A 13,933-nucleotide genomic window follows, 5' to 3' on the forward strand; every position below is an offset into this window, starting at 1 on the left:
ACTCACACCTCTGACATACCCTGCCTCATCCGAGGGCACTCACACCTCTGACATACCCTGCCTCATCCGAGGGCACTCACACCTCTGACATCTGACTCATGTGGGGTCAGATCACAGCACAGCTGGGAGGACTACCTGTGTAAGCAATGCTAGACACCCAGTAATCCTAGCACACAAGAAATAAGAAACTACAAATCAGGCAGGGGCTAGGTGAGCTTTGGGCCATGTGGTGTGAGCCCATCTGAGAACTGTCACCAAGACTGATTAAGATATCATATTGTTTCCATAATGAGGGCTGATATCTTGTTTAACAATATTCAGTGTATGCAATACACTTGAAAGAGACTTTTTTTAAAAAAAATCCAAAACAGGTTTTAAAAAGTTATACTTAAAAAAGGAAAATGGGTCATCAAAAGGGCCAGTGGGCAAAGGTGCTTGCTGGCAAGCCTGACGACCAGAGTTCAATCCCAGAATCCACATGGTCAAAGAAAAGAACCAACTCCCCACTCCTACAAACTAGTACTATCTTCTGATCTCCCCATACTCAATGTACTAAACACACACGCACACACATAAACCCACACAGACACACTCACACGCACTTGCGCACACACACACATTTTAAAAAAAATAAAATAAAAATCAAACAACTGATATTATTATATATAGTTACCTAATGCAGGTATGCAGGTAATTAAATTATAAATATCTTAGTATAAATCTGTTCTATGTTTTGGGGGCTTTTCTGAGACAGGGTTTTTACACTGTGGCCCAAGTTGCCCTGGAACCTGAGACCATGATCGTACATCAGCCTCCTGACCCAGAGAGTTAAAATTCTGCAGCTATTAGTAGCATTCTTAGTGGCATTCCTACACCAAGTGCACAGAAAGCCAGCAACACACAAGACACGTGGTCTTTTCTGAAGTCTCAAGTGTGCGCACTACTCCAAAGAGAACAGACTCTGCCGCACAGTTTACTCGCGGCAGCTTACAGCGCCTGCGGGATTCACCACGCAAAAGACAGGATGGGAAGGGACACTGGGTAGCACTTGTGTCCAGTGGCGTTGCCCTCCAGGACATTCCCCACCTTGCCTCAGTCACCCTTCCTGCTGCATCAATGAAAGATGCAGACAGGAAAGACAACCAGCAGAGCTTAATCACCACAGACACCATGAGGCAGGCCGACCGCCGTCAGCTCACCTGGCTGACAGATCAAGTCCCAGCCAACCACGGCTCAGTGAGACCCTGCCTAAAAATAAATACAAGTTGTAAGGCTGTTTTACAAGTAAAAATGATGATCAGGTTGCATTCTGATTTAAAAATTCACGTTTACATATCCTACGATACAGCAATGGACCCTAACAATGTACATACACAAGGAGACATATCTAAGCAAACGTGTAACTCATACCAAAGGTTGAGGATGCCTGGAACCACAGTAAGGAGCTTCGTAAACAAGCTGTGTGCACACACAGCGGGCAGAATATCACGCAGCCATGGCAAGCAAAGCAGATGTATACATACTGACCATCCAGCAGGTCAATGCATGAAGCCAGGTGAAAACGCCAACTCATTAAACAGTGTGCTATTATTTGTAGAAGGAAAAGAAACAGACCAAAATTTGATAACAATGCCTCAAGGCCTGTGCATGTGAAAGGCAACAGCTGGCTGACAGCCAATGCGGTGGCTCAGCTGGTAAAGGTGCTGGCCACCAAGGCCAAACCACCTACCCGACTTCCATCCTCAGGACAGTGCAAAATAGAACTGACTCCTGCAAGCTGCCGAGTATACGTGTCCCCCCCTTCCTGCAACTCCCCCCACCTCCCTCTCTCACACACACAATGTTTAAGAAAAGAATTTAGGAGTCCACTGATGGTGGCACAGGCCTTTAATCCCAGCATCCTGGAGGTAGAGGCAGGGGGATCTTTTCGGGAGAACAGCCAGGGCCACACAGAGAAACTTTGTCTCAGAGGGGGTGTGGGAGGAAGAGAGAGAACATGAGAACTTAAAGAAAAGGCATCTGGAAGCCAGGCTTGGAGGTTCACACCTGTAATTCCAGTACTTGGAAGGGAGGCAGGAAGATGGTGAGTTCGAGGCTGGAAAGGCCAGCGGGCAGGCACAGGGAGCAGAGGACAGGTGGGATGGAGGCCAGTGCTAAGCTCACAAAATCTTTCTGGCAGTAAAATGCTTCACCAGGTCCTTGTATTATTTTCTGTAGTACTGAGGCTCAAACCCAGGTGTTCCAAGACACACTATGCCAGGCTCCATTTAATTTTCTCAAAACTCAAATCTTTTATAGACTGTCACAGCTTTTCAGAAAGCCTCTCACCAGGGACAAACTGTGTGATGGAGGCTTCCAAGGGGATAACAAGCTCTGCGGCAGGCAGGCAGGCACTGGCAGGCACTGGCAGCCTAAAGCTTAATTTACTCCTCCTCTTAGTGTCCACAGAGTGGTTCAGATTATGAAATGACGATTTTCTACTCAAATACAGAGAATACACATCTCCTTTCCAGTGAGCCAACTTTGGCGTAAGTAGCTGTTCACCCAGTATCCATCAGTGCCCACTAACCAGCACTAACCAGTACCCGTCAGTGCCCACTGCCTCGCACTAACCAGCCTGCCACCAGTGGTCATGAGAGCAGCTCCTCCCTGAACTCTCCTAGCAACTCTTCTGCAACTTCAAGAAAATTTCATTACCTTAAAAATCACATTTGGTCAGGTGTGGTGGTGCATGCCTATAACCCAAGCACTCAAGAGGCAGAGGCAGGAGGACTGCCAAAAGTTCGAGGCCAAGCTAGTCTACCTAGCAAGTTCCAGTCCAGCCAGGGCCACAAAGTAATACCCTAGCTTATAGAAACACAATGAAGGATTAAATACTGAATACATGTGCAATCTAACTTAATCAGTTTCTTATGTTGAAAAGGCTTTGTTTCCAAAAGGGGGTCGATTACAGCCACCTCATTAATTCGAAGGCATGGAGAACAAAGTTTTTGTCATTCCTGTCTTTGTCCTGGGGAGAGGTGGGGTTGTTTGTACACCATCTCTAATTTCCCCACCTCCCAAATCTCTTTTTTTCCTTCTGCCTTCTATTTCAGTAAAATCAAAGAGCAAGAACAGAATTTACACACAAGCAGCCAAACCACTGTGTGCAATCTTTGACAGTAAGATTCCATAACTCTTAACTCTGAATGTTTTGGTAAACGGCAAAGCCACCTTTCTTTCTGGATTCTTTCATTGAACACAAGTCAGACCCAGAAACATAGTGATCACAAACTATAAAATACAAAGAAATAATAACAACCCTTTTATACATTTACTTATGTGTATGGTGGTAGTGTGCATGAGTGTACCTGTGCAGGTCAGAGGGCAGACCTGTCTGTGGGTCTGTCCTTGCGTATGGTGGTAGTGNGCGCGTGTACCTGTGCAGGTCAGAGGGCAGACCTGTCTGTGGGTCTGTCCTTGCGTATGGTGATAGTGCGCGTGTACCTGTGCAGGTCAGAGGGCAGACCTGTCTGTGGGTCTGTCCTTCTACCTGGGGGCTTTGGAGATCAGATCCAGCCTGGCTTCTCTCTAGCTCAAAGTACTTACAAGACAGTAAGGGCCTGTAACACTAGCATGTAGGAGGCTGAGGCACCCGATCACAAGTTCAAGGCCACCCTGCAACTGCTTAGTAAGATACTATCTCCAAAGGGTGAAATAGCGACTAACAGGAAAAGATCTTCAAATCTTACCAGATTCTCTTTTCCCCGAGTCAGCGAAAGTCAGCGGTGGCTCCCGTGAAACCACCACCTGCTTCTCTAACGCTCGCTTCTCATGAGGTGAATTTCATAACTGAACTCTTTCCACCTGAATGACTGGGAACCAAACTGCTGTTGTTTTAATATTTGCGAGCAGAGCCAATCAAAACTGCTAATGTATCTCCCCTCCCTGCTCACTCCAGAGCCTTGACCTTTTAAGGCCCAGGCATGGGAAGGCACCTGGCAACAAACTTCCCTCCTTTCTGTAAGGACAGCGTACTGCTTTTCTGTTAAAATCCTAGACTAATGTAGCAATCGGTCCCATCAAGGATTTCTGACAGTCTTCAGGTATCTGTCTATACCTAGTGGGAGTGAGGGGAAAGAAACAGATCCCTGGGGTAGTAAATTTAGAATTAGTATTTACATTAAAGGGAGCATGGTGACCCAAACCTGAATTAGACACGAGTCTGGTCTACCAGTGGTATATAGAGACCTGGATTCACACACACACACTCACACACACACACTCACACACACACACACACACACACACACACTCATGTAAACCTGTGGTTCACACCTACAGTCACTGGGAGGACAAGGAGCTGGAGGCAGGAGGATCAGAAATTTAGAAATTCAAGCTCACCTTTAGCTACCTCGTAAGTCAAATACCAGTCTGGTTGGGCGGTGGTGGCACACACCTTTAATCCCAGCACTTGGGAGTCAGAGGCAGGCGGATTTCTGAGTTCAAGGCCAGCCTGGTCTACAGAGTGAGTTCCAGGACAGCCAGGGCTATACAGAGAAACCCTGTCTCGGAAAAAAAAAAAAAAAGCCAGTCTGGTGTACATGAGACTCTGTCTCAACAAAGAAACAAGTTATGACACTGTTTTATCCCACTTTCTCTTACGAAAATGAATTTGCGGGCTGGGAAATAACTCAGCCACACAGTGCTGACCTAGTGAGTACAAACCCATAGGTTTGATCACAGTGCCTCTAATATACGTGCACACACACATGCATATATATATACATACACACACATACACACACGTATACATATATACACTCATGAGTGTACATACACACGCACATGCATACATACACATGCTTACACACATGCATATATATACACACACATACATACATACACACATATAATATATATATATATTATACACACACTCGTGAGTGCACATACACATGCGCACACACATACATACACAAGCACACACACGGAAGGAACTGACATGAAACAGAAGGGAAAGAAAAAGGCAGGCTATGGCTTTCATCATCTCAGGTTATGGTTTTTGTCTACTTCAAGACAGAAGAACTGACAGCACCTTGTGCTGGTTTAGGGGAAGGCCTCAGGGCTTCCCGATGAGCTGAGTGGTAGAGTGCACGTCCTGGTGTTGATCCTCAGCATCCAGTCGACCCGTGGTGTCACAGGTCTGTTTACCCCAGCACTTGGTATGTGAACGTCTACCTGCCTGGGTTACTATGATGCCTTTATTCCACTCAGCATGAAAGCTCATAAAGCACAAACAGTGCTCCTATTATACAATTATACAATGCCGCTATTCCTGAATCAGGGCCAGCCCTCTCTGACACTAAGGCTGACATTTTGCATCCCTCCTCCTCCCTGTCCTCCTTGAGAACTGCAATTTCAACTCAACACCCAATGCACTGCTTTGAACCTCGGTTTGATTTTCAGTTGCGAATGAAAGAGCAGCTAACGGCGGGGATGGGGCAGCCTTTAATCTTAGCACTAGTGGGAGGCAAAGGCAGGCTCTGTGAGTTGCAGCCAGTGTGGAGCCACATGGTGAGCTATAGCCAGGACTACATACAAAATAAAGACTCTGCCTCAAACAAACAAACAAACATTAAAGAAGCAAGAAAAGGAAAACCCACCATGGTGACTCATGGAACTCTGGCCTTCAGGAAACTAAAGCTGGGAGCTAAGAGTTCCTGGCCAGTGTGGGAGAAGCGGCAGGCCAGTCTAAGCTAGCTAGCCAGATACTGTCTGCAAACACACAGCCAGACACAGAAAAAAGGGAGGGAAGGGGAGGAGAAAGATCTGGGGAGAAGAATACAGTCGATAACGAAGGACAGGAGGGAGGGGAGGGGAGAAAGATCTGGGGAGAGGAATACAGTTGATAATGAAACTGCCTGCTCGAGTGTCAGAGAGGATAAGAACTGCTGTCAGCACTGAACTGTCAGACAGAAGTAGTATTTATCAACCAAGTCTTTGGTAATAAGGGCCTGAGCTGGAGAAAAGGTTTAGGGGTTAAGAGCATTCATTGCTCTTTGAGAATCAGGTGGTTTACAACTGCCTGTAACTCCAACTCCCAGAGATCTGACACTTCTACACTTGATGGGCATTTGGACACAAGACATGCACCCCACAGACATACACATGTGCGCAAATAATTAAAAATAATAAAATTCTAAAGAGAAAAAGAAAAGGCGGGTATGTGGGCAGGCCTGGTACCCACTACTGAGAACTATTCCTTTTCCCTGCGCAGCCAGGGTACACCTTCCTGACTGTTCACAATTTACTCTGACCTCTCAACTCGGACAGTTAAGCTTCCTGCAAACTTCCTTCTAACCACAGCTTGACAGCACTGTTGCCTTGGGGGTGGGGGCAGTCTCATCACCTGGCATGACACCTCCATCCTGTGAACAACTTCAAAGGCCCTCTCTACCAGAAGGAAAAGAAACCTACACCAAAGCATGTTTTACTTCCTCTCCCCACAAAGTTGCTTTGCCCACCTTCTGCCACTTCTCCAGAAAAATCTGAGGGATGTTTTTCCTTAGGTCACATTCAACCCATTTGTCCTAGCAGGTATTACCTTAGAAATCTACCTTCTTCTCTTAACATATGTGTCAGGTCAGACAAACACAGAATGAAAGATTCCCAGCCACAGATATTTCCTTCTGCTCTTCGGAACCTAATAAAATTTTAATAATTAACTTGCAGCCTTCTCATTACATATGAATTTTAATACATTTCAACCTAAAGAAGTATTAAACTGTTGTAATACAAAGAGAAGCAAGAAAACGTAGGCCACCTGCAGCGCCACCCATGGGGGGGAAGGGGGGCCCGATGCCACTGACATCGATTTTCCAGTTTCTTATTCAGTGATCAGTTCCTAACAATGTTGCTGAGCTAATGAGCAACAGCTGCTTCGTGGGAGCTCCTGGCTTCTCCAGCCACTGGAACTGACCGTGAGGCTCACACACAGGTGTTTGCTATAGCAGAAATGAAGCCATCTGATCAACACACACACACACACACACACACACACACCAAGCTCTTGGCTTCAAAGTAAAACAGAAAAAGATCCTACTTTGTGGAAGCAATTCTCTCTAGTCACTCACTGAGTCTCAACTGGGCCACAGCTGCTCACTAGCTCTGCTGAGAGAAACAGCTCCTGCTTTCCTGAGAGCAGAATCTCGGAGACTCACATCCAGCTTCCCCATTCCTCAACGAGAGGCGCTGACACCATGTTCAGGAATTCCCCTCCTGAGTCCCACAGACCTTCCCGGAACATGAGAGACATGAGAGACCGTGTGTGCTGCAGTCATCACTGCCTTTTAGGTCTGTGTCCAAAATAAACTCTTTGCCCAAGCAAGACTGAGTAAAATAGCTAATAAAAAACACCGGTGAAATCTCAATGTTACATTTACCAGCAGAGTTACTGCAGGAAACAGCCTAAATGGTTACTTAACAACCTCATTTAATAAACTCAGCAGAAGCCAAGCTTGAGTGGTAAAAGTCTGTGATCTCAGCAGAGGCAGGAGGATTGCTGTAAGCTAGAGGCGGACTTGGTCTACACTCCAAGTTCAAGGCCAGTTAAAGATAGGTAGACAGATCTAGTCTCAAAAAGACAAAGAGTAAGAAGGTACTGTCAGCACCTGCCTCTCTTTACCTGTAATTAGCTGCACTTGCAGACTAACACTATGGCTCGAAAGCCCTGCCTGAGGGACCTTTGGCAATAGCCCAGGGGATTCAGGGCAAAGACTACTGAGAAGGTTAAAGTCTTTAAGGAAACAGCAGGCACAAGCAAGTAGTAATTAAAAAAAAAAAAAAAAAAAAAAAAATGCCGGTCAGCAGGGGACTGCCCTAAGCACTTTACCTGTATTAACTAACTTAACACCAACAGCCCTGGCAGACCCAGCCATCACCTCCCTTTAAGTGTGGAACGCAGGAGAGCTTAAAAGGAGCCCGAACACAAAGTTAACACTTTTAGGAGGCTCGGTCAGGGTGGAGATGCCATGGTGGACAAGGTGGACAGTTTCCCGTGGCTTCCCCACGGGTCAGGTCACATGGAAGCTCTCAGATGCCCACGGGCCCTCGCCAGCTCTCCTTCCATATTTTGCCTTTGCTGCCTTAAATCACACCGTTGAAAGTCAAGGGATAACGGAGTGTCTCCATTATATACAGGGGAAACTCAACTTCTGAGGATGCCCTTCCAAATATGATGTATCCAAGAAATGGACAAAGAATACAAAGGTGGAATATCAAACAAATGCGTTTGTAAACTACCCGGCCTAGGACGCCGCAGAGAAGGGGCGCATCCATCGCGTGCTAAGTGTCCCTGAACGAGGCCTGGAAGGCGCAGGGACCCAGGCTGCACACACAATCGGGCAACCGAGCAGCACTCAACCCCAAGGCCTGAGGCCTTCGGGCAGACCGTGTAGCTCCCGCAGCCGCTGAGGCTGACAGGGCGCTGCGCTGCAGAAGACCCGGGGCTCCGGGAGGGGACTGCGGTCGCGCTCCCCGGCCGGCCGGCCGCGGAAGGGTGGTCCGGTGTCCCGGGTGGTGGTGAAGGGCCGAGGCCCGTGATCGTCGGCGCCTGTGCTGAGCCGGGAGCCCTCCCGGTCTCCTCGGGATACGGGGATCCCTCCTCGGGCTCGCCGCTGCGCCCTCCCCGCAGGCTACACCAGCCCCGCAGGCCGCCGTCCGAGCCCCCTCGATGCCCGCGCACAGCGGGACACTGTAACCCCTGACCCCGCCAGCACCCGGCTTACCGGCTCCGCCACCTCCTGACACGCCGCGCCGGCGACTCCATATCCCAGGAGCCAGCGGCGACCCAGTCAACCTCCTGCCCTCCCGTGATTGGCCAGCCGGGCGGGAGCCCCGCTTCTCTGATTGGCTGGACTCCTGCAGCTACGGGAGTGCGTGGCCGGCGGACCCGGAGCGGAGGCTCCGCCCACCCGAGCTGCCTGGGGGCGGAGTCTGGGCGGGGGCGTGGCCGACCCGGAGGCGTGGTTCCGCCAGGCGCGCTGTGGTCCTCGCAGTTCAAACCTACCGCGTTCTCAAATTGGCAACTCCCATCCCCGGAATGCTCGGGACATATACATTTTTGTCATAGTTCCTGCCACTTCCTTTTAGGCAGCTACAAGCCTGTTTCCTCCTAGGAGATGATGACTCCAAGATACAGCTACACTCGATCATAAGGCACCATGGCAGTCTCTATTAGCTTCTTGAGCCACTGCACGGTGCCCACTGACAACGCCAAGAACACCCCACGCCTGGGAGGAACCGAGAAGCTTCGACCAGTGGAGCCAGTTCGGCCGCACCGGTCGTCCTACTTCCAAGCCTCACAGTGAGTTGTTCCCCATCCCACCTGGCTCTGTCTCTTCTCCACACATTTTATCCTGCCTGCCCCAAAACAGTCCCGCTCCATCCCCGGCCTCAGTCTCATCTTTCACCGTCTTATGGCCTGACAGTTACCCCCAAATTGCTACCAAAAAGGTCTTCTCGACTTCCCCTACAACAGTATAGATGACAGCCCTGTTTTCTTCATATAGAAACTGCCGGGAGAAATGTTCATTATTTGGTAAGAACGGAGATAGGAAGAAAGGGTAAAGCCTAAAAAATGGAAACTTAAAAATAAAATATGACAGCAAAAGCAAACAGAAAAGCCCCTGGCCGGGGCTGCTGCTCTCCATACAGAATGGTCTCCTGAAAGAAGAGAAACTGTACAAATTAATCCTGGCCGCCCCTCCAGCTCATCCGTGGCGTTGGAGAAAGGCTTCTTAAATGCCTTCGAACCCAGAACCTTTCTTCTGGGACCTTCCGCTGCATCTAGAAAAGAAAAGGGCGAGAGCTGTTTGTGTCAGCGTCCAGGTGTGCTCCGCCGCCGGCAGGCCAGCGTCCCTGGGCTGTGGCCACCTACTTAGCTCACAGTTCGGAGCAGCTGCTGCTGCCCTTGGTTGCTTCTTCCCCATGGTGCAGAACTGGTTTGGCTTTTCCCAGAGCAGCGCAGCCTCTATATATGCAGAGGAGTACACCTCCCCTTGGCTAGAGAGAACACTTAAGGTAGGTCAACACTGAGGAAAAAATTTCAAACCGCACCCTTCAAAGCATAATCAAATGTCATCTTTGACCGGCCATGAGAAGGAGGAATTGTATTTCTGCCACTCCTAGTTATTAATAAAAATTAATTGAGTTAAAAGTTTTCTTTTGAGATTTCATTTATGTGCCATTCGGCAGGGCAGGACGTGGAGGCAGGCAGTAGGTGCCCCTGGCTGTAGTAAAAAGCCTTTTGTCTGGAGGCCACTCCCCTGGGAGTGAAGCTGGGGTTCAGGGACTCACTCTACTGTAGGTGAGCAGAGGACTCTGTCCCTGTGAGATGGGAGGTGGAACCAATTAACCCAAAGCCTGACAGCCCACATCCATTTTCCACTCAGTACGTGCCACACTGAAGTGATTATGAGACTTCAAAGTAGAGGTGAAAACGCCACCTGGTCTCTCCCTCCAGATATGAAGGAGCCGAGGGTGTTAGCTAGTCAATCAGTGATCTCCAGGCAGAGGAGCAAAGTGGGGCAGAACCAGAACTTAGTACCCGACGGCAAAGAAAAAGTCCCGAGGCAGCAAAACAGAAATCCAGGGCAAGGATTTCTTGGTGTGGTAGGAAGAAAGCTTGCAGAAGGTGGAGGAGGGCTGGGGGTTGGGGGGAGGGATTTGCCTCCTGCCATCAACCTGTGTACTTACCTAAGAACCAACAACAGACAGAAAGAAGAGCAGCTGATTCAGGTTGCCCACACAGGCTGCACCTTTAAGCAGCATGTCGGTTCTGGAAACCATGGGTTTTCTGAGCAGCATCCCAGAGGAGAGTCGTCCCAGGTTAAGACTCGATCTGCTTCCAACTGCGGTAACTATCAGACAGTTGCCTGAGGCAAAGTTGCCTTTGCAGATTAAGCTGAGGACAACTTGTCCTCAGAAAATAGAAGTGCCCATAAAACCATCCATGAAATCAAATCTGGCAGAGAAAAGATTTGAGCTTATGAATTCTAAAAGAGAAGCAGGGATGATGAGGACATAGCTGAGTGGTAGAGTGTGGGGCTCTGGGCTCCACTCTTACACACACACACATCACACACACACCGAATACATACACCACACACACACACACACACACACACCAAATACATACACATACACCACACACACACACATCACACACACACCAAATACATACACATACACCACACACACTTACACCAAATACATACACATACACCACACACACACACATCACACACACACCAAATACATACACATACACCACACACACACACATCACACACACACCAAATACATACACATACACCACACACACATACACCACACATTCATACACATACATACACCACACACATACACATATGACAAATACACATATACACACATACACCACACACATACACACATGACAAATATATACACATATACTACAAACACACACCACATGAAATCCATACAAATACACATACACCACACACATTACACACATGCCAAATACACACACCAAACACACATACACCACACACACACCACATAGCAAATACATACACATACACCACACACATATACCCCTACACACACACACACAAACTGAAATAAAAATCATGCAGGACTTTGTAGTGAACTCCTTTAATCCCAGCATTCATGAGGCAGAGGCAGGTAGGTCTCTGAGTTGGTGGCCAGCCTGGTCTACAGAGCAAGTTCCAGGACAGCCAAGACTACAAAGAAAAAAACCTGTCTTCAAAAAACAAAACGGTCTTTAGGTATGGATCTTGCACACGGTCTCAAGGTATCTCTCCAGCACACGGTCTCCAGGTGCCTCTCCAGCACACAGTCTCCATTTGAAGAATAATCAGTAATTTACAAAGGTTAGGTAATTTTCCTAAAGACACACAGGTAGGGGCTGGAGAAATGATTCCGCTGTAAAGAGCCCTGGATGTTCTTCCAAGGACCTGGGTTCAATTCCCAGCACCCACATGGCAGTTCATAACTGCCTGTAACTCCAGTTCCAGGGGATCCGATACCCTCATACAGACAAACATGCAGGCAAAATATCAATACACATAAAAATAAATCTAAAGAAGTGGGAGGGGACATAGTTAGCCAGCAAAGCTAGATTCAAACACAATGCCATTAGACCTGGCAGCCTGCACATGGTACATCTTGTACACTGAAAACTATTCTCTTCCATTCAAATCTAGCTCAGAAGACATCACAAAGCAGTCCGTACAGCAGCAGTGACAGCACTTTTCTGCACAGATGTCAGTACCTATGGAGAGCATCGGTTAATGTGGATCTCCCTATGCCCCTCCCCCCCCCAGAGAAAGACAGGGTCTCTCTGTGTAGCCCTGGCTGTCCTGGAGCTTGCTCTGTAGACTATGAACTGGCCATGAACTCAGAGATCCACCCACCTCTGTCTCCTGAGTGCTGCAGTAAGGATGTGCAATTAATAAAGTTTTTTTTTTTAAGATTTTGATTTTTTATTATGTGAGTGCATGCGTGTCTGTGTCGGTATATGTAGGTACTGTGAGTCCAGGGTCTGCAGAGGACTCCTGACACCTAGGGCTGGGACATAGAAAGTTGTGAGCTGCTCAGTGTGGGTGCTGGGAACTACACCCAGGTCCTCTCACCCCTGAGCCATCCTCCAGCCCAGTGCGGATCTTACAACACGCATCTCTTTTTTTTGTTTTGTTTTTTTTTTTGTTTGTTTGTTTGTTTTTTTCGAGACAGGGTTTCTCTGTATAGCTCTGGCTGTCCTGGAACTCACTTTGTAGACCAGGCTGGCCTCGAACTCAGAAATTCGCCTGCCTCTGCCTCCCGAGTGCTGGGATTAAAGGCGTGCGCCACCACGCCCGGCAACATGCATCTCTTAATGGAAGAGGTTCTTCCTACGTTTTCCATCTGTCCACTGGAAGTATTTTTTTCCATGCTTTTTTTTTCTTCAACTTCCTAAAATTAGCTACTATTACTATTAACCAACTTTTCCTGGAAAATCAGAAAATCATTCTTCCGGGTTCTTCAAAATACCTGTGGGGCCAAAGGTTAGGCAAGAAAGGTGTTTGCAGCGAGAGCCCAGGGAGCTGACTTGGAGCCGAGGAAGCCGAGGAAGCCGTACAAAGGTGGAAGGAGAGGACGGATTCCTGAGTTGCCTCTGATCACTCAAGCACATCTTACATCCACCCAATACAATAATAATAATACAGAAGTTTAAAAAAGCAACTATGTGATGGTCCTCTGGCTCCTTTGAAAAGGACCCCAGGCCCCCAACGCACGGGAATTGGCAAAGCTCCCTCTGGTGCCTGTGGGAATGCTGCTGCCTGCCTGAGTGTACTTACTGCCTGAGACTGCTCCCCTGCAGAGACCTCCCACCTTGCGAGTAACCTTTCCTCCTTTGCTGTCCGTAATAAGCAAGCTGAGGCCTCGGACTGCGGCACAGCTCGTGGTTTCCATCAGACCTCCCAAGGTCCGCTCCACCCAGCTTTTCTGTCCCTGTCTGTGTCTGTGTGTCGGTCCTTCCTTTCTCTGTGGCCCCTTCACGTTTCCAGGACCAAGCCCTGCAGGACCTGCAAGCACTTCTCACTCTGCTTAACAAATTAACTCATTGTATATACATTTACTGAGAACCTACCATGTTCCCAGCACAAGTTGGATGCTACACGTATGAGTGATAATAGAAGCACAAACCATCATGGATTACTGGTTTTGTGCCCTTTTCCCCCAATAAATTGAGCTTTCAATAGATTGAGCCACATAAGGTGGTATCCACCTTTGATCTCCACCTTGGGCGGCAGAGGCAGAGGCAGAGGCAGAGGCAGAGGCAGAGGCAGAGGCAGAGGCAGAGGCAGAGGCAGAGGCAGAGGCAGAGGCAGAGGCAGAGGCAGAG

General features: G+C 48.3%; 1 protein-coding gene across 3 annotated transcripts in view; it reads right to left on the reverse strand.

Annotated features, from left to right (window-relative positions):
- The window catches only part of Slc11a2 (solute carrier family 11 member 2), a 36,095-nt gene extending 27,241 nt beyond the window's left edge, over positions 1 to 8,854 (reverse strand). Inside the window, exon 1 of one of the 3 annotated variants that reach the window (XM_029548094.1) lies at positions 8,769 to 8,803. The gene's annotated coding sequence lies outside the window, so the exon portion shown is untranslated. Of the gene's footprint in view, positions 1 to 7,115; positions 7,433 to 8,768 lie in introns of those variants that run through there. The other 2 variants (XM_021216237.2, XM_029548093.1) reach the window with 2 other exon arrangements.
- Positions 8,855 to 13,933: the final 5,079 nt, after the last annotated feature.

This window comes from Mus pahari, chromosome 17 (genome assembly GCF_900095145.1).
Source record: "Mus pahari chromosome 17, PAHARI_EIJ_v1.1, whole genome shotgun sequence".
In the NCBI taxonomy this organism is placed as follows: domain Eukaryota; kingdom Metazoa; phylum Chordata; class Mammalia; order Rodentia; family Muridae; genus Mus; species Mus pahari.